Raw genomic sequence first — 22,025 nt, 5'->3', positions numbered from 1 at the left:
TAAGTCATGCTGAAAATTCTTAAAGTTTTCAAAGAGGGAGTTATTTTATAATCTGCAATTATGCTCAATACTGGTGTTTCTGGGCAGAGTAAAAGTGGAAAATTTAATGAGTGTGGATCCTCCTGTCATAACTTCACACTGATACTCAGATGTCAGTCCTTGAAGAGTTTCATCCTCTTTTATGCTGTAAATAAATATTTTGTCTAGTTAACCTGCTGGAGGATTTAAAAGGAAATCAACATGTTCTGTAGACGCAAAGAGTGAGAACTGTTTGTACATTCTGACTGCCTGCATATTACAGGCCAAAAAATATTCCTCTGTCACCTCTGCACTGAGCCCAATTCCTTTCATGTTTGATTAAAATTTTACCTGTAAATGTAATCTTGTGAACACAATTTCTTTTGTACTGATGTTGATTTTGAAAAACAGTTGCTCTGACCTTGAAGTAAATAAAATACTGTATCCTATGGCACTGGATTCTCTGGTTTTCTAACAAGGCACAAGCTCTAGTTGGAGCTTATCCAGTGTCTAGGAAATTCCCAAGAGCTCGATATTAGTAGATTCTCTGAAGCCTAATAGGTTATGTTCATAGTAAACCTTTACTTTTTCAGGTTAAAATTCTTACTAACACCATTCTGTTCACCCATCCAATGATTTTTCTGCATGTTGTTAAGAAATTAATTGTTTCTGAGGTGTCTGCTTTTATCAGATGTAGCTGGAATTGGTGATCATATCCAAAAGATTATTGAAGGGGTAATATGTATGGGACCACTCATGCAGACAAAGCTTGACTGCATAAGATTTGTTTCCCTAGGAAATCTGGCACCTGTTAGACATATATGAACTTCTGTGGAGTTTTGGTATTCTGTTCTTGCTATTCATTAGAGAAGGAGAGATCAAGTTTCATCAGATGCAAATCATCATTCCCAGAGGGTATCAGCAATGACTGTTGGAGCAATTTCTTTCTGACATTCTGGCTCTGTCTGGGATTGTATTGCATCATGGTGGGTCTTTGATATATGTGTTTGAAATACACTGGCCTGATAGACTGGAAATGAGTTAGTAAATAGCTTAACTTTTTGTCATGTTTTCAAAGTATTTCCTCATGTCAACAGCCAATAGGCAGGATACAAGTGAAATGTTGAGAGTGTTTGCCTTGACTTCTGTTTGTATTTGCTATATCTGAAGATGCTCCTAGATCTTGTTACAAAAATACTTTTCATTTAGAAATTCAGACCTCCTCTGATGTAAGCCCCAAACATTTCCATTTCTAAGTGCAAGAAGTTGATCCCTGTGTAATTATGAAATGGTGCCAGGTTCTAACCACACTACCTTACCTACCCTAGTCCTTTGGAAATGTTTTACTTGCAGCAACTTTATATACCAAACATGTTTGTTTAATGAAAATGTTGTTATGATAACTATAAACAACATATTTTTTTATATGACTAATGTTTTCATGAAGTTGGTTTCATTTTCACAGGTCACTGCTTCCTTTTACAGCCTCACAAACAGTTTTCTCAATCATTTTGGGCACTAAGTTGGTACCTCAGCACTTGGATCTGTGTCATATTATTTGATCTTCTTTTCAGTGTTCTCCTATTTGTCCCTGTCCATGTGCTTTTTTTTCTGACACTTTTTTTTCCTTCATGTGTCATTTTATGACAGTGTTTCTCCATGATGTGCTTGATAAAAGAAGTGAGATATATGGAAAAAAAATGGACTTTTTTGTGAAGAAAAAAAAAAAAAAAGCAACTGGCCAATAGCAACCTAGAAAGTAAGTAGTTTTACTTTTTCTAATTTCTTATGTGTTGTTTTCTTAAAATCTACATTCATCACTTTATCTACAACATAAGGCATATTTTGTAAATGAGCTTAAACTCTAATCAAATTGTAATTATTCATTAATAGTCTCTCTTTATTGCTAATGATATGCATCAAACTAACAGAGTTTGATATACTGGTTATACAAATAAAGTTCATCTGAGGTAACACAGTTTATTCCTTTCTCAGGCATGCAGCCTGGATCTCAGCTGCAAAGTAAGTACCTCTCCACATCTCATTACCAAAATAGCAACCTTCTTAATCCTTTGCTGTGAAGAACAAAGGTTCGATTCAGTCTCTGGAGCAGAAATAGGATCTTATTAATGCACTGGCAACTACAGTGTTGTTATTTTTGTTAGAAAAGAGAGAAACTGGAATTTGCTGATATATGTTAGATTAAGGGCTGTTTTTGTTTTGAGATTAATTGGATTGTTAGCTCGGCCTTTCCGATGTCAGCTGAAAATCTACAAAATATCTTGCAATTTATTATTCTGGATGAGATCAGGAGCTATTTCCTGGAAATCCACGTCTATTCTTTGTATTTGTTCAGAAAGAATCACTGAGGCTATCAGCTAAATAGTGTATTGTTTACTGTGCAGGGAGAAAAATTCTTGTGTTGGTCTTGCCTGGAGTGCTGGCCTTGCTGGACTCAAGCCCCTTGCCATCCAGTGGATTAAAGTTGAGACCCAAGACACCAGGCAGGTACCTCACGCTCAGCCTTTGGGGAGGTCTGTGCATTGGCCCAGTGTCGAGGCTTGAACATGTCACAACTGACGTATGAATTCACATTTTGGAATGTTAGGGCTCCAGTGATGTTTTTTTGGAGTCTTTTCTTTCTTTCAAAATATTTGCTGTCATGTAGTGTTGGGCCGCAGTGGGCTGTAGCATTTGGGATCCCTGTGGAGTAGACTCTGTCTCTGGCAGCTCATCAGGATAAAAGTTGAAATTAGGATTGCAGAGAAGAGCCAGAGAAATTCCACTTGGTGAATTAAATGTTACTGAGTTTGAAGACCTGGAAAAGGGTATCTGGGTGAACTCACAAATTGGTATGAATGACAGGCATAGAAGGTATTGCTTAGAGCAAAAATAAATGCAGTTTAACTGATCTGTTGAGACCAGCAAACAGTTTCTGGAAATGACTGGTGCTTGATAATTCTTAGTGATAGGCAAATGGCATACTCCAAACTACGTGTGGTCCATTGTGTAATTCTGTGTGGGTGTGGACCTTTGCAGGTTATTGGCCTATGCCACCTGGCACAAAATGTGTTTGCTTAAGTCTTAGCATGTAGAACTTTGGGTGTTTGTCTTCATGTGTATGTGAAAGGTTCAGGGTTAAGTGAGGGAGAGCTAACCAGAAACTGAGATTAGCAGAAGCATTCTGGATAACTGTTCCCAGGCCTGGGTAATGAAGACCAGTAAGATGGCATTTGCAGTGAACCTCAGCTCTCTGCTTCTATTCCTCATGGTTAAGACAAACCCTGTGTTTGGCCTCTGGGAGATGTGACAAGATATGTCTATTGATGGAGTATGTAGTCCGAGACTTGTGGCTTGAGTATGGGAACTTTTATTTGTGAGTTGGAAGAGATTTCTGAGCAATTATGTAGTATTAATTGCTAATTTATCCTGATTGTCCATGTCACCAGAAGGCTTTAAGTCTCAAGTTCTGATAGAACCAGAAGGTTTGAAGTACCAAGAGGATATTTGGGCCCAAGTATGTTCTCTGTTATACCACTGCAAAGTTGGGATACTTGTATTGACTTCTGAGTGACAGAGCAAAGCAAGACTGGACCTGAGAGACAAAGTTGTGAATTGCCTGTGTGTGCCTTGGGCAGTGAAACAGCTGACTGAAGAACAGTTCATGTACTGCTTGCATTTCCCCTTGATGATTTCCAGCTGTCCTCTTATCCATGGCATGCAAAACATTAATTAGTTTCAGCTTATGAAAATAAGTGAGAGGCAGTGTGTGCTACCCACCTTATAGCGCTGCACATAAATAAGCACTGCAAACAACAAACTGTGATCACAAATGCTAAGTGACATTGTCATTAAGCCAGGGGCAGAGTAAAAAGAAAACTGCTTTGTTGTTGAACATAATCTAGCTGGTTTCTCAGCCAGTGCAGTAGAGCAAGACATGCTCACATGCAGGACATCAGTGTGTATTGCACCTGGACCATGCATCAGAGTGTCACAGACATCATGCTTTCATCTCCACAGGTCTTTTAGTATTAACTGAGGCAAGAGAAAGGAAAGAGCTAAATAGGACAGTAAAAGAAAAAGGCAGTATTTACTTTTTTCAACCTGTAAACACATATTTGTAGGATATTAAACATTTGGGGGGTTTTGTCATTATAGTTCTTGCACATTTTCAGATTAGCATTCCTAGACAGTTTTGTCAGAGCATATGAAGAATTTGTAGGTATCAAATGTGTTCAAAGAATTCACACACCTTAATTTTCAAACCTGTTAGTTTATTGTCACAACACAAGACTGACTAAATATATTTTTATACTGCTGCAATAAGACCTGCCACTGCCTTGCTACCCAGGCTGGATGGAAAGTATTAGCAGAAAGTAACTGAAATCAAGAGGTGCAGGAGAAAATGCATTAAGCAAAGCATGAAAATCCCAATGTCTTAACACCATTACTAGTCCTAAAGAAGGATTTTGCTGAATTAGATGGACTTTTACAGACTCTGTTTAAAGCAAATTGAAAAGGACAAATTCAAATTTAAGTGAATACTAGAGACAGTGGACAAGGTTATGCAAAAGTTGGAATACGTATGGATGCTGCAGTCATGATGGAAGAATTTCTGCAAAAAGGAAAAGAAGGTGTTGACAGGCTGGTGTTGCCCAACTAGAAGTGTTGTATAAGCCTGGAGAAATTATCCCTATGATTTAAAAATAAATAATAAATGAACTACAGATATGGTATGGACTAGAATGAGTCTGGACAAATATACTACTAAAAAAACAATGATTACTAAGATAACATGGAAAATAAATGATTCTGGGGTCATCAAAAACCAAAATTAGATGAACTGTTGCTGAAAGATTGAATAGGTTTTTTGGTTTTACATAGAATGTAACTGTGATGAAGTTCTGTTATGATGGTGGAGGAGAAAACTGAGAAGAAAGCAGAGAATATTTGGAAGGATAGGGAGAAATAGCTTGTATGAATTCTCTGTCTTACATTTAACTCCTGATACTATCTGAGATTAGAAGTACTGCAGATCTCCAAGCAGGTAGTTTCCATTTGATTTATTGCATTAACCTAAATATGCAATGGGTAGAGGGGGTGGACAAACTTACTGTTATGTATTTTGCTATAAAAATGGTGAGTGAAAACCACCATTTTCACACCAATGGCCTGAGATCTTGAAAGGGCTGGAAGAGACATGATAGAACTGCACAGTAAGCTGGGACTGTAGCTGAAAGTGGACAACATTCAGAAGCAATCCAGTTATACATTTTACTATAGGAAGATAAAGCAATAGGATTTGTGTGCATTGTAGTAAGTTTAATTCTACTGAAGATTCTGATGTTTATCTCATTTCTAAGATGGATGCTGTTGTAGCAAATCTCATGTATTGCCTAATTGCTATGATCTTAACCAGAGGGTTTTCAGACATCAGTGCTGAATTTAAATGTGTTTATCTCATCCATTCAGTAATACTTTGTGACGTGCTAGGGACCTGTTACCCTATTGAATATGGGAAATTAAGTTAATGAAAGGTAGTGCACTTGTTGATTTTATATTCTCTCAAGGAGGCAACTCCTGAAGGAACACATGCTCTTGAACAGGAGATCACTCTGTCTTCTTAGTGGAGCAAGAGTTACTGTGAAGTTGGAAAAGTGTCAGCCAGGAAAAGTTTTGATACTCAAAGTAAGGAATAATCATATCAATCCAGAAAGCAAAGGGAACTACCACACTCTGGCAGGCTTTTCAAATTAGTGAGCAAAGCCAGCCTTTACTGAACTGTGAGAATATTGCTCAAGATCATCCTGCATTTCTACTCCTAACTGCTTGAGTTACTGAAGGTACATCTACTCAGAATTTTGCAGGCAGATATGAACTCACTCTGTCCATGCTCCAAGCTGGCTGGATGAAAGCTGCCTGGGAATGGGATTCTGTGTAGCCATCATTAGTATGTGGCTGAGCCTGAACTGATAAGTTCTGCTGGGAAGCAGAGCATATTAATTTTGGATCAGAATCAGAGGGTTGCAGTTACTAGACTTTAGGATCAGAGGTAGCTTCTACCAGGGCATCTTGGAGCATTTGCAGTTGGAATTGCATCCTTTTGCAAATCTGCCAGGGAATTGCATCCTTAATATGTTAAAAGGGTTAGCCAGATGTGATCTGAAAAAAATGGTGCCCTGAAGACAGCCCATTCTTTTAAAAAAAATCTTGAGTAAAAATCCAGTGCCAAATTCCAGCTTTAGCAATTTGCTTTCAGATGCTTTCTCTCAGGTCTGAGGTTTTATGCTTGTATTAGGAGAAAAGACTTAAAACTGTATATTTAAATCTAAACCAAACAGGTCCAAGGAAAGGACTGTGCACAAATAAGCACCTTGCAGTAATAGCTGCCTGATTTAAGTGTCCCTCCCTATACAGTCCATTACACAAAACACTTGTTCTCTTGTTAACAACGAATGGAAAGTGTTAATGGCAGCTGATTTATCTGATGTCTCAGGCTCCTGAGTCACTTAGGTACTTTTGAAGATGTTCTCTGGCAAATTAATTTCTGTAATTTATTTCCATGCTTCTGATTTTCAGAAAAAAGCCCTGTTCCTAAATAAATTCATGAGTGTTTAAAAATTATTTTTTCCTTAGCCTCAGAAGTCCATTAGTTGCTATGTTCTGGAAGCAAATGAAAACCATGCATTCTGTAGGATATAAAACTATTCCTAACTGTGGCAGTGGATCAGTGCAATCGTTAGGTTAATACCAAGTATTATCATCCAGGATGCTCATCTGGTTTTACTGAGCTTTGTTAACGAAATGGAAATGATTAAAGTCATCCTGTCTGTCCCTCTAAAGTTCTGCCTGTGAATGAGTCACTGTTTTACAAATGGGTGTTGCCAGACGCTGATATTGAATACGGCTCCAGCCATCAGAGCTCTGGGTCCAGCACCGCATTCTTGGAGTCCAGACTGGAACACTGAAATTCCCATTGAAATCTGTGGGAATTCTGCATGGCCAAGGCCCAGCTACCTTTATGGCTGGCTGAGGCAGCTCAGAGAGAGCTGTAGCTCTATGCATGTAGTAATCTGGGGACTCAATATGAATTTCATGCATCTCTTCACTTAATCACTTGAAACCCAAGATGGAATTGAGGATACCACATTCCACTTAGGCTTTGTTTGCTTGAGGTCAGCTGAGTGCCCACTGCTGCCTCTGGATGTGACACCTTCCACCCCACTGGCAGAGCTGCAGCTGTGGTTTCTGTGCTCCCTGGGCACAAGAAGTATTTGCATAGAGCAAACCCCAGAGTGTCAGCTGCCCTGCCCTGCCTGCTGCAGTGGTCCTGGCTGGCTGCACCAAGGGTGCAGCATTTTCACAAACATGGAGCTGTTTGCATGTCCTGAAAGTAAAGAGCTCCAAAAGATTTTCTTGTGGACTTACTCACAGTAAGCCGTGTCTTATGGGCAAGGTTGACCCAATAGTTAATTTTGCTTGTTTGCCTCACATATGAGACAGGGATTGAATAGTCCTGGCTTTGGGGAATTTCACATCTGGATTCAAACTCTTTATGGCTACTGTTCCCTAATCTGTGCCATGGGCTGTTCCCAAGTCATAGTTCTGTACTTTTCCAAGCTTTGTGTTTCATATCGTCCCCTTGGGGTCATTTGTAAAAGTGGGAGGGCCAGATTGGTAGTTGCAAGAAAGAGAAGTCTCATCACTGACGTCAATGCAGCTCTTCCACTTCAGCAAGGGATCAGGCCCATCTACCAGTGTCACGGTCTGCTGGGGAGGAGGGGAGGCAGCCTCAGAAGTGTTGGGTTTGCAGCTCGCCAAGTGACAAACAGAGAATCTGAGTGCGGTAGCCAGGCATGTTACAAAACACTGTTGGAGAGACAGCTCTCTCTGGAGGCTTCAGTCTTGATTTACTTACTCCTGGTTGTTGTCCTGATATTCCATGGCTTTCAGACAATTTAAAAAAAACTCAATATATGGCCTTCTGTGAGGATAATTAGCTGAGACCCCTTGTGGGATTTCTGGGTGGTTTCATGTGGTGTAGGAGGCCAGTTGTTGGCATAGCTGCTTTTGTGCAGCTGGGTAAGGCTGTAGTGGAAAATCCAAAGCTGGTTGCTCTGTGTTACCAAATGTATGACTACACATAGGTTTAAAGTAATTTAAAGCTTCCAAATATTTTACAAATCTTCACATAGTTTAAATAATTTTGAAAGCATGGATTTAAGGGAATGCTGAGTTGAAAGGAAGGGAGTCTGAAAACTCTGAGTAAGGCAGAAAAGAGCTAGGGTTTTCTCAGGTGCAAAGGGGAGTAGAGGAGGGGGAAAGGCCACAGAGCCTTTCGGAGATCCACTAGTGCTGTTCCCAGAACTCTGCCTGTTTTGTGGATGTCTTCTCCTTTGCTTTTCCTCATCTGAGCAGTCTCTCCAGAAATCAGCAACTGGAAACACATAAGTAATTCTCTTTGCCAGGTAAATGGGAACAATAGTTGAGTGGGAAAGAATGAATCACTGCCATTAACAAGAAGACTAGGGTTGCTCTCATCATCAACACAATGCAGTGTCTATTCTCAAATGTCAGGGCTAATAACTCACCATTTACAAATTAGACTTAACCCCCTCCCACACAAACCCACATAGCCCTTGCTAGCCTTCAAGCTTAGGTTATAGCTGCCTTTCTCTGAGGGCTACCAATAAAACCTTCAAAATACATATCCTCCAGACAGTCTGACTTCTTTCAAGATCAAATACTCCTCCCCTTTTCCCTTTGGATTTTGTTTTAATTACAGCTGCATTACTGAAAATGTGGAAAACCCATCTAAGGCCCTAATTATCCTTAATGTAAGAGGGGCATTATTGTCTACAGATGAAATGAATAATACAACCAGTAAGAACGATTCTAAAGTTTTGATTACCTTAATAAATTCCTAAAAGTGAAGGAACTCACAGATCTTTATCCAATGCAACCACAAATTATTAATGCAGGTGGGAGTATCAAAAGCTGGAGTGTTTCAGCCGGCATCTTACAACATCTGTTGAGATGGTGTTTTTCATCCAGTTTACCGATGGATAATAGCTATAGCTGCCCATAAAAGGTGTAACAAGGATGCCAGTTTCCTAGATAACCATCATGTAGGTGTAGAACATGAGATGCTGCTAATTTCAGATGCTCATCAGGATATTAATAACCTCCATACTTTGAAAATAATGGGCTTGTTTGAATTCCTGGTCCTGAAATACAGAAGACATCCAGGATATATTTTTCATTCAGAATGACTTTTAAAGTGAAGTTAAAACAGGTAACTGGAAAAAAGGACACAGGAACAAATTTGGGACTTGTTAGTAGAGTCCACTTAGCAAATTCTGATTGCCTAGTCCAACACCAGCAGTTTTTCATTAATGAATAAATCATTCTTTCTCTGCAGATTGAGAATTCTTCAAAGTGATTTACACGCAGTTCTTAGCACAGCTGTTTGCTGGGGGTGTATGCTCTGTGTGGGGGATCTATCAGCAGTTTGGCTACCTCTGTGTGATCTTGGGTAAGGCCTGGATAAAAATCAAAGGCCGGATTGTTCTGTTTTTCCAAATGTGTTGCCTGGGGCCTGCTAATTAATAGAATGTCTAGGAATGTCATACATCTATTCAAAAAAAGTGTCTCTTGAAAATTGCCATTGTTTTAATTGAATGTTGTCGTTTTCGCATAGTGACCAATATCTCAGCCTACCAGCCTTCTTGAAAAAGCAAACTGGAACATGGGAAAACTGGACACTCATAGGAAAATGCTGTTTGTTTTTAAGTTATTTTTTAGTGTAGGTCTCACAGAGTCATAAATGCTCTCACATGTTGACTGGGGGCCTTATCCTGAAATCCATCCTTGTGTTTCATTCTTATGAATTATTCCAACATAAGCCAGTGCTGGAGGCTGACTGTAAACAGGGGTTAGAGAATTGAGCTGATTTTGACCTAGCAATGGAGCATAACTCTGGAAACATTTGCCGGAGATACGGCACTTTGTGTCACGGACAACTGAAAGGCCAACTGAAACTCTGAGGTTGTGCATGGCAGTAGGCAGGCTGGGATGTCTACCAGTAAGTGCTTGCAGGATTGGGTGGTAGGTGGTCCTAATTTATTTGCTGTTTTAACAAAAATCTGGGATTTGTTATGGAGTGAGTTAGTTCCTCTGGGAAAGGTGGGTGTAACTTGTCAGGACATGAAGGATAACTAACCTCAGACATTTGGGAAGTTGTGTGTGTGTGTGTGTGTGTGTGTGTGTGTGTGTGTGTGTGTGTTTTGATGCATATGATTTTGTTATGTAAAATAGTGAGGCTCACCCCCTGCTCTGCCTGTGGGTTTCTGCACAGTTCTTTTGAAGGAGAAGGGTAGCTCATATGATGAGGTGAGAAAGAAGATGAATGGAAATAGAAACCAGGAGGAATCACTTCTTCAGCTGAATAGTTATAAGTGCTTCTAGAAATCAAAAAATTTTGTCCTGTTTCACTGGGCATGTAGGGGGAAAATAAAAAATGATCTAAAGATTACATCTCGATTTTTACAAATTTATTTGGCCACAATTTGTTTGTACGTGATGAGAGACATTTTGTATGATATCTGACTGTAAACATACCCCCAGTGCATCACATGCTGTCAAAAGAAGCTAAAATCCTTCTTTTTCTTCTCTGTAAGTCTTGGATTGGAAGCTGTTGTCATTTGATTTGTTTCTATCAGTGCATTAGAGCAAAGGTGTGTGCTTTGGACCATGGATATAATTTTGAAGGCTTCTTATGGTGAAAAGTTGGCAAATAGATCATTCAGAGCTATGTTTTCTGGGAACCCAGCAAAGATGATGGCATTTTGGAGGCGGAAAGAAGCAATAGGGAATGAGGGGGAGTATCTTTTTATCTGTCAAATGCAGTTGTGGTATCTCTGCAACACTGAGCTTTAAGTGCAGTGTGCTGGTCTTGGCTTTTATGAGAGTTCTGGAAGAGTTTTGTGCACTGCACAGTCTGATTGACAAAGAGGTTTTCTGTCCTCGAATGACCTTCTTTTAATTTAAAAAAAAATTCAATAAAAGTTCAGCCACACAGCAAGGGATGAATTTAAAGACTGCACACCATGTGACAGTGGTAAAACTTTCATAATAGCCATCATATTTGTTGGTTTAAAAATCAACTTCATTGTCATAGTTAATAGTTTGCAGCTGCTGTAGAACAGAGGCAAATTGCTATGTATGTGTCAGCCTTAAATGCAAGTAAGATCCACTGACTAGGACGACTCAGTTAGTTTTTCCTATCTATTGGTAGTATTGCTGATCATCATCTCTACGCGATGAGAGGATTTCATTGCCACATTTCAGCACTGCTGAGCTGATTATGTGATCTTGCAAGTAAAATAAACTTGTTTTCAGTGTCCTGCCAAAATATACTCCACAACATCCCATTAAAAAGGCTTCCAGGGTCATGCATAAGGGGGTGCAAACCCCTGCAAATCTATGGGATATCAGCTGCATCGATTTAACTAATGAAGGCAAGTTATAGGAAAAGTGTTAAAGAATAAGAATTTAGCACCTAATGTGAAGCTCAGTAATAAAAGCCTTTTTGGAAGATCACAAGTTAAGTTTTCTGCAACTTATAACACATGAAAGTAGTTCTAATTTGCACCAGGTTTGTATCAGATGGGAATGGGAAGTAGATGAAACAACTCTGTCTCCGTCATGCTGGTGATGTGCAGAAGGTGTGTAAGTCAAAACAGTCCAGTGGTCACAGTGAAGCAAGCAGGCTGGGCAGGCAGGAGAATATATGAAGTGTCTGTTGATTATCCTGGACTGAAGGTTATCCAAGAAAGCCTCCCTATGGCATTGAGAGTTGTGGTAACCATAGGCAATTATGTCTAAAGGGATCTGTTGTTCACTTAGGCTGGGCAAATGTTGTGCTACTTAGATTTAGGGAGATCTTAGTTTACTTCTCCTCCTCCTCACTCTGTCTGCTGGTAAAGTAGAACTGAGTTTAAACTGTGGACCTAAGGCTCCAGAATCATGTGTGAGGGATATCCCTTTGAAGTGATCTCAGAAGGACTGTGGTTATTTAAAGCAGAGCATCCCTTTGTGTTTCAGGCATCTGTCTCTGTGGAGAAGTCATGGAGTTCAATAGGTACAGGTCAGGCTGCCCAGGTTGCTGTGTTCTCACAGCTGAGGCTCAGCTTCTCCTTCAAGAAAATAAATAGTAGAGGAGCAAGAAAGGCTTAATGACTGAACTTAGAAAAAGACAGTACTTTTAATGCTGAAGTCAAAGACTCAGAGCCTAGATGGTGGGAAAATTTCCCCAGGGAAGAGGCAGCCCACACAGTCCTGCACTGGATTACTGTTAGTGCTACTTCACTTATTTGGTTGAGATTTTTCATGTGTTTCCTGGGCCAGAACCTGACCCTCAGGTCTCATTTACAGTTCAGAGAATTTCAGTTTGGCATTCCTGTGAACATTGTGTAATTGCAATAATTTCAACTCTTGTTATTCCTTCAAACTTGGGTAATTTGTCAATGTGCTAGTTTATTTTATTCACATAGAGACCGTCACTAGCACTGAAGTCTAAAGTAAATACATGGGATATCTAGTTAATCTGTGGAGTTTTTTTTTCTGCAGGCGTTGTGTCTTTATTGGTTTGTGGAGGTTGTTTTGCTTTACAAACAAATGGAAGTGTATATAAGATGGATATAACCTTCGAAGCAGCCTGTTCAGTGTGTGAGGGCTCTAGGAGAGTGGCTCTGGAGTCTGAAAATGTCACACAATAGGTACCTCCCCCCATTTCTGAAGTATATTCCCCATTCTCTTGATGGAGTTTCCTAGCCCTGAGGAGTGAAGGACTGAGGCCTGGTTATTTGTCAGCCAATTTACAATTAGACAAAATGTCTTTCCACAGAAAGAGTAGAGAGGGTAGGAAGATCATAGAAAGGCTCAGGGCCCCAACCAACATGGGATTGAACACTTATAGGACATCCAAAACTTCTGTGGGAAACCTGTTCTGTATCTCATCACTCTCAGGGTAAAGATCTTTTTTTCTAACATCTAATCTAAGTCTCTCCTCTTTTCATCAAAACCCCTTGTTCTCCCTTGTCACTATATAGCCATTGAACATGTCACTCTCCCTCTTTTTTTTTTTTTTTTTTAAATAAGACCCCTTTAAGTACTGGAAGACAGCAATGAGGTCTTTCCAGAGCCTTCCCTTCTCCAGGTTGAACAACTCAACTTTCTCAGTGTTTATTTGCAGGAGAGGTGATCCAACACTATAACCTGATAATTTTCATGACCCTCCCCTGGACTCACTTCAGCAGGTCATTGTCTTATGCTGGAGATCCCAGAGCTGGATGCAGAATTCCAGGTGGGAGCAGAGGACACCTCTCTTGGCCTGCTGGCCACTCTGCTTTGGGTGCAGCTCAGGATACATTTGGCTTTCTGGACTGCAGGCGTATCCAAGATATACTCCTGGTAGAAAAGGTGGGACAGATGTCTGGAAGAAAGCAGCTATAAATGTGTTGGAACTACCCCATTAGTATTAGACTTGCATCTATTTTTCTGCCTTTTGGGACAGAGGAACTTGCAAGTTTTTGACAAATTGTTCTCTGTCTCCAGCATCCCTAAGTGTTTCCTGAAGATTGTGGACAAACAACCGTATTTTTCCTTGATGGCAGTCATTATTTTCTGAAGGAGACTTCTTCATATAGGCCTACAAGGGCAGTTGCCCTCTGTAATTAGTGAAAGAGGGTGGACTTTAATTAAATGTAAAGACATCTGAAATGCAAACATATGCTATCATAGGAGTCCTTGAGCATTCTGTTATGATCTGTAGATATGAAGTCAGTGTAGTCAAGGGACTGTTGGTGCTGGCTCTACTTACCCTAGAGCAGATCTGTAAAATGGCAAATGGACTCTGTCCATAGCAATGTCTCTATCTATTAATTACAGGGGGATTGAGGCAAGAAGAACAGCCCCAGAGTTTTTGTATTCTGCTTCTGTATTCTGTAGTATTTCTACAAACTGATGGAACAGTTTGTAGAGATGGTGATCTGTATTTTATCTTCCTTCTGATGTTGCCTTCCTTCTCACCTCTAAACACTGACATAACTTTTCAGGGTAGGCATGAAGTAAGTATGTTGAACATAAATTTTGATTTTTGTCATTGTAGCTTTGCCTGGAACAGCACATAATCTACTGGCATTTTGGATCTGCAGGAGAAAACCAGAATGTTTCTACCATCAAAGGTCTCTTGGAGTTGTTGAAAGAAGGCTGGAACAGTCCTGGTTTTTGGACTTTCTTTTCTTAAGGTATTTTTACTCCTATCTGATTTCCAAAGAGGAGTCCGATTTTCATTTTACGTTGCCCCACCCCTGTGGCGTTTTTGACATTGGCCAGAAATGAGAAACCTTGAGTTGGAAAGGTGTCATCAAAACAATGATTAGATATACTTGGAAGAAACGTTTATTATTTGGCTTGCTGCTGCTGAGAGCTGCTAATTACCAAACAATTATGACACAGACATAATTATTCACTGCCTGAAACTGCCTCTTGAGTTTAATATCTGTCAGAAAACAAAATGCAGAACATTTTTGAGGAGTCCATAAAGGGCCAAGAGATGTATAAATATTTCCTCAGGGCATCCTTTGCTACCTTGGATTTCAAGGCCAGGAGTTAGGCTATCACTCCCTCCTTAGAAAGCATTCTTGGCTCCAGTATCCTGATCCATCTTTTCTCTCTTGGCTTTCCAAATAATCAAATCATAAAAGTAGTTAGGGAAGTACATTTGGCATCTGTAACTTCTGTGATCTTTGGATCCTTTAGGAGTCAAAACTCCACATGGATTTGCCACAGCTGAGGGCTGTGTGTTTGACTCAGAAATCCTTTTGCACACAAATTAGAGGGCAACCAGTGCAAAACAATGTGGTTATAATGCATTAGCTAAGCAGGAAGCATGGAGATCTATCTCTGCTGTGTCAGGAAACAATTTGTCTGTGGAAATGGCATGGCACAGTGCTTGGGAAGACAATGCTGTGAGCAATGTTCAGTAGGCTGGCGGCTGGAGAAGGTCCTACAGGGGCACTGTCAGTGCATCAATAGGCCTGATTTATCACTGTATTATATTAATTCTACTCCAGGGTGACTCCATTCAAGTCAGTGAATTTATCATAGGGAAAAGCTGGGGAAAAATAGTGCTTCGTTCCTCTTACTTTTTGCATGAATTTCTTCCAAAGCCACATCAATACTTTCAGTTCTGTCCTCTTCATGCCCAGCTGTGACAAGGTGGGAGCTGGAAACTTATTATTGCATAGAAGAGCTGGGATATATTTCTGGTCCTGGCAGAAATTTCTGAACCCCAGATTTGCCAACTAATCCTTAAAAATGCTTTCTGGTGAAGACAGACGCATGAATCTTACAGTGTGGTTCTTGAGAAGGCACTTTGGAAATGGGATTTACTGTTGAGGTGGAACACCAGAGGCTGTCACACCACTAAGCTGAGAGTAAACAGAGAAGAAAGCCTACATGAGAATGCTATGAAAGTGGATATAAATGAGGGAGGGAGTAAACTCTTGCATCCAAACAGTTTGGCATTTGCCTGTAACATGTAGGTGCTTTGCCAGCATGAAGAACAGAATTGAGAAGTGAAAATCTACGTCTCCATCTTTCAGCAGGCTTCCAAGCATGCACATTTCGTTCAAAATCACTACCAAGCTGTTTATGATACATCTGTGCCAACTGCAGTGTTTTATGTAGTCATTGAAGCCAAATCACTGTGACCTGATGTGACTCAGTTTTCTAAAAGGGTGCATCTTGAGAATTCTCATTTTGTTCAGTTCAAAGTGAAACACTAGGAAAAGTGTTGGAATGGATCTGAAAACAGTGCAGCATTCTTATGCAGAGGCAAGACTGCCATTCAGGCAAACACCAGAAGAAAATCTGTCTTGGGTGTGTTTTTCAAAATGAGTCTGAAATGTTCATTGGAAAACTGTCAGGAATATGAGACTTAAATGAACTCATTTACATGCTCTGATTTTGCCTATATCTGTGGTATTGGGAAAGCAATAATAAATTCTAAGTGCTCTGTTCCTGAAATTTTAGTTCACTTTTTTTTTTTTTCCCTGTATGGAAATTTTTTAGGAGTGTTCGTGAAGTCTGGGTTTTTTTCTCTCTGGTTTTATTTTTTTTTCTTCCATATTTCTCTTTATTCTTCTCCATATTTCTCTTAATATAAGTTTTATATCTTTATGTGACTTTTAAAACTGTTAAGGATATAGAGAAAAACTAAGTGAAGACCTTTCTCTTTTCTTGGTCTGTTTTTTTTTAAATTGTATTTTTTAAAAAAAATATTTGTTTTTTCTTTTGCTGCTGGTTTTTTTTTTGGATTATAGAAAAACTCTTCTTTATATATTTAGCTGTTTAGCTATGTTATCATGCATAGACTGTGGTTTATTATATGTTTTATTCTTGTTTCCTCAAATAGTGCTGAACAAATCAACAGTAAAATTTTCCAAAGTTCTTCAAATTTGAAGTCAGATGCTTTCAGGCTCATAAATCCTACAGGTCAGCATAAGATATTTTGATACTTGCAATTTGTCACCATCTTTCTTTTCAGTAGCACTGCCTGGTTTTAGCTTCATCTGAGATTGAATTGAACAGTTAAGCATTGTCAGAATTTATAATTGACAGTTGGATTTATGTGTCACAATACTTGCCAGTGATGCTGGGTTTTATTTTTTAGAGATTCCCACTACAGCAGACAACAACAGATACAGATAAAAATGGCTTGTGTTGTTTTCCCATGCAAGCCGTGAAAGTTCTTAATTAAAAAAAAAAAAAATATAGTACTTGATGAGAGGCTTCCTTCTGATGGAATTAAATTCAGTATCATAATTGATGAAATAAGGAGGAGAAGATTACCCCAAATGACCTTTGTGTCTGAATCTTTATTTGAAAGGAAAAAAGACTTTTTTGAATGTACTTCCAGATAGTATCTTAGAATTTCTTAGAAACTTGCAGGGCTTTTTGTGGGAAACCCCCAAACTATTTCTATGTGGCTTTGGCCAAAATTATTTGGTTTTCTCTTACCAAATTTCAAAAAGGTTGAATAGTTGGCTTTTCTGAAGGAAAGGCAATACTTTCCATATAGAAAAGTCCCTGTTTTTTTTTAGCATTGCTTTTTTTTTTTTTTTTTCCCTTTCCACATTTCTGACAAGCAAAAGAGCACAAAAGTGCCTGGAAGTACAGTTCTTATGTCATGAAATTTCAAAGGGAAAATAAGATTTACAGTTTCTGAGTTTTTGCCTGCTGCAGCACCAGTCAGTGCTAATACATCAGGCTCACAATTTGACATAAATACAAACACAGATTAGTGTTTCTTCCACTGCAGCATTGCAAATACCATTATGGCTAATTGCCATTGACACCAGTCAGTGAGGAATAGACTGGAGTTGCCTAAACAATCCGTACTATCACTTAAAGGGATCAGCTGCCCTTTTCATACCCCTCTGCTGTGATTGCTGGAGTGTTTGTGTTAGTGCAAAGGGTGTCAGATAAGGAAACCTTGCCAACTGAAAGCTAATAATATATAAAAAAGGAAAGTTAATGTGGACAGGAGGGCATGTTGTGAACTGAGATATTGCTGATGTCTGAATGGATATTGCTTTGAAATTGCAGTACAGTCATGTTACAGGCTTGAGATTAGGCAGTGTTGGTGCCACAGGGAATGACAGGTGTTCATTTTGATGGGGCAGTTGTGTTTAAAACCAGGCTTGGATGATATACCTTCTGGGTGGTGTGCTTTATGGGCTGTATGAGCAGGTCAGCATGAAGGGATAACCCTGGTGATGAATCTTTCTCCCTTGTGAGTGAGAGTCTGTGCTGGTCTGTGTTGCCCTTCCTAGACACATGGAAGGGGTTCTCAGGGGTGGGTTTTTTCCTATCCTTGCCTCTGCAGACTATGAGGATACACTTACAGAGTCTGAAACTGCTTTTCAGAATGTGGGAGTACAGTATTGTTGCTTTTCTGTGTATTTCTTATTTTAAACCAAGGGATTGTACCTCCTGACTTCCCTAAATCAGGCTTGGAGCCTTCAGTTATGATTGAAATGAAGATGAAGGCTTAAGTGTAGGGATTAGATAGTTAAGATGAGGGTTTAGAAAATACCCATTTTTGCCACAAGATAATTTTGTGATATTTCTGTAAAGAAGGCTCTTCAACAAAAACTGGAAGGAATTCGGCCATGAGGAATTCCAGCAGTGAGAATTTGAGACGTTTGGGAAATCAGGAGCAAACTGAAACTGAGGTCTTAGAAATGGTGGTATTTTTTTTTCTGGTGCCAAAAAGCAAGCCAAGTTATTTTGTCCTGAACAATCTGTAGATTTAATCTCTCTTGAAGTGCCCAAGGGGTTCTCTGACAGAGTTTTGGAATCTGTGTTTCTCCTTGGTGCTGTGTTTTACAGTTTCATAACAAAACACTGAAGCTGATTTCTGTAATGAATAAAGTAGAGTTCAGTATATATTTGATCTCTTTCAATAACTAGAAACCTTAACCATTTTCTAAACAAAGACTCAGCCCAATGTGAATATGCCTAAAAAAAGGAGAAATTTTATTGGATTGTGGAATAGTGTATCTTGTATCTTCTTCACTTATTAAAACATAAGGCCTTAATTTCAGAGTTAGGAATAAGAAAGATGACAAAGATTAGCACTAGATTGGAAACTATGAAGCTTGTGCCTAACTCCAGTGAAAACAGTTATGGCTGAGTCATTTTGATGAAAGCATGTACAGCCAATAAATTCAATGAATAGATATATGTAAACCCATGGAGACAATGATTACATGAGGAAACTTGAGAACAATATTTTAAGGTGTATAAAGTTTTTTCATTTGCTCTGAAGATGTTTACTATTGTATAGATTTCCTTTCTCTTTCCTACACTCTGTGTAAAGCTGAGGACATACAGCTTGAAGACTGAACACAGTATATCGTTAAAATCCAGCCATTCTCATGCACATCTGCCAGTAGTGGACATTGACCTTTTCTTTTGTGCTTTGGGAAGATTTCATTCAGTTCAGGAAATATCAGAGAAGTGACACAGCTCTGGCTTAGCACCACGGTTACCCTATGAAATGTGGCCTTGAAAATCTTATTGTGCTGGCAAGGATATCTGAGCGTTCCCAGTGCACGGTCTCTGGCGTGGTTAGCAAGGGTAGTGACAGTGTAATTGTTGTCCTTCTCCTTGAGCTATAGATATGACTCACAGTGGGAGAAGCTAATGAGCAGATGATCAGCAGATATTTTGAACTTGCAATATTTCTGAGATATTTAGGTAAAGTAAGGTAGAGCAAAATTTTGTATAGAGGTAATGCCTTTTTACTAGGTGAAATGATAGAACTGGAAAGAAACAGCAATTCTCACTTGGTGAAAGCTTTTCACTTTTTCCCAACTTTTACATCAGTTACTCCAGTGATGTCTGCAGCCAGGTATAATCACTGGTTTTTTGTTACCATTAGTTTTTTATCAAGCTTAAAGACAGAAGACAAAATAACATAACCATCTGCTTTGTGTGGATGTTGCAATGTGAAGTGATCCTGAGGAATGTACCCTTGTGTAAACATACTTTGTTTTAATTTGTGTATCTATCATAAAAAAGTATTTAGACTGAACATCAAAAAATTTGGAACTGTGATATTTTACTAGGAATATGTGTACTCAAATGTATATTCAGGTGAGGATGGAACATATTAACAGTGTTTTGTTTGTATCAGGTTACCCATATTCTGCAAACTACCTGAACTTATGTTTCTCACCCCATCACTACCATGTGCCATCATAGAAATCCAGTTTCTCTGAAGTGTTAAATTCTCTGCTATTCAGGAAACTGTTTCTTTGAATTCCCTTTTCTCTGTTTTTAATAAATCTTGGTTTCAGTTTAGATCACTCTTGTCTAGGTAATTTTACAGAAATGCCTGTAGAATGCTGAGAAGCTAATCACCTTTATGAAGAAGACCTTCAGACTTACCAGAACTTAAAAGTTTCTCTCAGTGCCAATCATTAGATAGGAAAGAGGTTATTCTGTTATTTTTTAGTAAATTTTGCCTGCTATGAGGCTCCAGTGAACAAACAAAAAAATACAGAATCTTGAAGACTAAAAGAAGGCTAAAAATGGTGTTGGTGGGTGGCCATATAATATTTTAAAAAAAGATGAAAACTGTTTGATTTATGCTTGGCTCTTGCAGTGCATGAAGAATGCCATCCCTTAGCCATTGTGTCATTTGAAGCATTAGTCATAAAAGGAGCTATGTTATTTGCTGATAATATCTGCATATGGGAAATCCTCAGAGGATTTGTTAGGACACATCCACGACTGGCTGGACTCTCATGAGCTGTCTGAGACAACCACATAATGTTGTATGGGCAGCTCTTTATCTGCACTAAGGTATTGTTGGCCTGTGAAAAAAACTGTCAGACATGCTGGACTCCTGTGTTGCAGGTGGTGTTTCAAATGCTGCAGTACCTGGATGGCAAAGTCCTTAGAAGTGATTCAGGGGGTTAAACCCAGAAATCTGAGTTTGCCAAGTATTGTCACAGATAAATTCTTTCAGCAGTTGTTCTAAGACAGTTTATTAAAGCATAAGGCCTTAATTTCAGAGTTAGGAATAAGAAAGATGACAAAGAATAGCACTGAATTGGAAATTATGAAGCCTGTGCTTGACTCCAGTGAAAATAGTTACAGCTGAGTCATTTTGATGAAAGCATGTACAGTGCTAAGACAGTGGCTGAGACAGAAACTAATGGCTTCAGAAAATGAATTAAAAAGAATTCTTACTCCTATTAGAAAAAAGGCAATATGTCTGATTTCCTATCTGTAAAAAAATTCTCACAATAAACACAGCTGTTTAATATCTTGAGGTAGAAAACCAATGTCTTCTTCATGTTTTATGATCTATAAATTTAGTATTTCAGGCCCCTTGCATGCTCATAAGCATTTTCCACTAAGCCAGGTTGCATGGTGTGCTTGAAGATGAACTTTAAAGTATCTGTTCCAGAGGCTACTTTCAGCCTGTTTGACAGACATTTGTATGGGGTAAAATGCACAGCATAATTTCTGGCTGGTCTTTCAGCAGTAAAAACCTAGCATCAAATTCATAACTTTATTACTTTAAATTACTTTGTGACCTTGTACCAGGTTGGGTTCAGGCAGGGGACATGATGCATTGGTTATAGGACACATTGACCACCTCATATTGATGTGTAATATAATGTGTGGCATGTGAGCTAGAATTAGATATGTGAATGCCACATCTGGGGAGAAGCACACTTCCTACAACATGGAAAATGATAAGTTAATTTCAATTATTTTCTTCTATATATATACATAGTCACATACTGAACTGAACTTAAATAAACAAATAAGACTTAATTTGTACTTGGAAGAAAGTTCCAGCCTCTCTTCAGTGAAAACTTCACCATTAGGTCTTAATGAATAATTAATTATCCCCTTTACTTTCTGAACTAAAACAATCTAAGAAATTATTTCAGATTGACTCAAAGTGAAAAAATTTTGTTTATCTCACTGTTATGAAAAATCCAAATGTAATGCAAATAAAACATTGTTTATGCTTACATTAAACATTTTCTGCACCAAAATACTTTATTTCATATACTTGTGGGATTTTGAATTCTCCTTAAAGTACATTTCGAAATAAAACAATTATTTTGAAAAGTCATACCATTAAAAACAAACAAATATTTTCAAGGCTTTTATGTAGCTCTCTGCTATCATCCTAGCTACATTTTATAGCAAATAATCTACTAAGTGAGGTTTTTTTAATGTTGTTTTATAAATGATTCCTTTAGCTGTCCTGGTCATTTTCTGATGGCTGCTTGCCATGGTGTGATGTGTTTCGCAAAGTTTTCAGAGAATTGTGGTGCATACACTTTGTGCACCTGAAAAATAAATATGGATAAATACATGTGAAGGCCCTTCCTTATCTGTGGTTGATG

The 22,025-nt window shown here is 38.8% G+C and overlaps 1 long non-coding RNA gene across 1 annotated transcript in view; it reads left to right on the top strand.

Moving 5' to 3' along the window:
- The first annotated feature begins 2,534 nt into the window (after positions 1–2,534).
- The window catches only part of LOC144246470 (uncharacterized), a 73,479-nt gene continuing 53,988 nt past the window's right edge, over positions 2,535–22,025 (top strand). The window contains exons 1-2 of the long non-coding RNA XR_014955767.1: positions 2,535–13,384; positions 14,189–14,327. This is a non-coding gene — a long non-coding RNA (uncharacterized LOC144246470). The remainder of the gene's footprint in view (positions 13,385–14,188; positions 14,328–22,025) is intronic.

This window comes from Lonchura striata, chromosome 5 (genome assembly GCF_050655825.1).
Source record: "Lonchura striata isolate lonStrDom1 chromosome 5, ASM5065582v1, whole genome shotgun sequence".
Taxonomy (NCBI): domain Eukaryota; kingdom Metazoa; phylum Chordata; class Aves; order Passeriformes; family Estrildidae; genus Lonchura; species Lonchura striata.
This window is presented reverse-complemented; position numbering and strand designations above follow the sequence as displayed.